This window comes from Otolemur garnettii, unplaced genomic scaffold, assembly GCF_000181295.1.
Source record: "Otolemur garnettii isolate 467f Iridium unplaced genomic scaffold, OtoGar3 scaffold00033, whole genome shotgun sequence".
Taxonomy (NCBI): domain Eukaryota; kingdom Metazoa; phylum Chordata; class Mammalia; order Primates; family Galagidae; genus Otolemur; species Otolemur garnettii.
The window spans coordinates 6,709,154-6,710,333 of NW_003852428.1; positions in this window are offsets into that span (position 1 = coordinate 6,709,154).

Genomic DNA, 1,180 nt, shown 5'->3' on the forward strand with positions numbered 1-1,180 from the left:
GGGAAGTGATAACTGAATTTTATCTGAATGGATTAATAGATATTAATGAAGACAAAACAGAGAAGGCAACATAGAGGGGAGAATTTCTGGCAAAGAATATGGTGTATATGAAAACACATGCAGGAACTGTAAAAAAAAAAATAGAGTTTGAAGACTGTAAAGCTTTTAGTTGTGAGTTAACAAGGCACGTCCTAAGTCATGTGGCATCTGTGAAGGGCCACACTTCAGTGACTTCAGCTTTGCTTCTAGTGGCATCTTCCTCCCAATTTGCTACTCTTATTTATTATTTATTCCCAGGGAAACCCGGTTTCTAGGCCTCATGCCTCCTGGTTGTGCTTGGTTCTTGATTAATCCCTGTGTCTCTCCATCTAGGATTCACCCATGCTTTACTTAGACTCTCCTGAGAATCCTAAAACTTGGTCCCCAACCTTACCAAATGTCTTTCTCTCTTCCTCCTTTTGCGATAGTGTTCTGTAGTTTCCTTCTTGGGCTCCCGTTGCTGCTCTAAAACTATAAATTTGATTCTGTTGTGTAAGCTTGCATCCAATTTTTATTTGCTATTTGATTCTAACAAGATAGGAAAGTAAATAGCCAAATAGAGAAGTATCCCGTAGGATGTCCGGATAATATAGAATCTTGATTAGGGGTACAGACTCTGAACCCAACCCCAATTACTAGGTTTGAATCTACTCTATATCACTGACTTGATAATTGTAAACAAACCATTTAGCCTTTTGTCTCCGTTTCTTCATCTCTTATGGGAATCCTACCAGTATTTCCCTTAAAGAGTTGCTTTTTCCATCGAGTTAATATATGTAAGATGCTTAAAAACACAGCTATAGGGCAGCACCTGTGGCTCAAAGGAGTAGGGCACTGGCGCCATATGCCAGAGGTGGTGGGTTCAAACCCAGCCCCAGCCAAAAACTACAAAAAAAAAAAAAAAAGAAAGAAAGAAAGAAAAGAAACAAACACAGCTATACATATGTGAGCTCTGATATATTATGGGATGGAACTTGAATTTCATTCTATGAAATAAGTAGTAATAGGAGTGTTTTTAATTTTTGCAATGTTAGGCTCCTGTGTGTTGAAAATATTTAAGAGGGTTTGGGTTAAAAAGAACGCCAGTTAATGAGGCTGTTAAAAGAGACTTCCTAAATAACTGAGGTAGAGAAATGAAGTT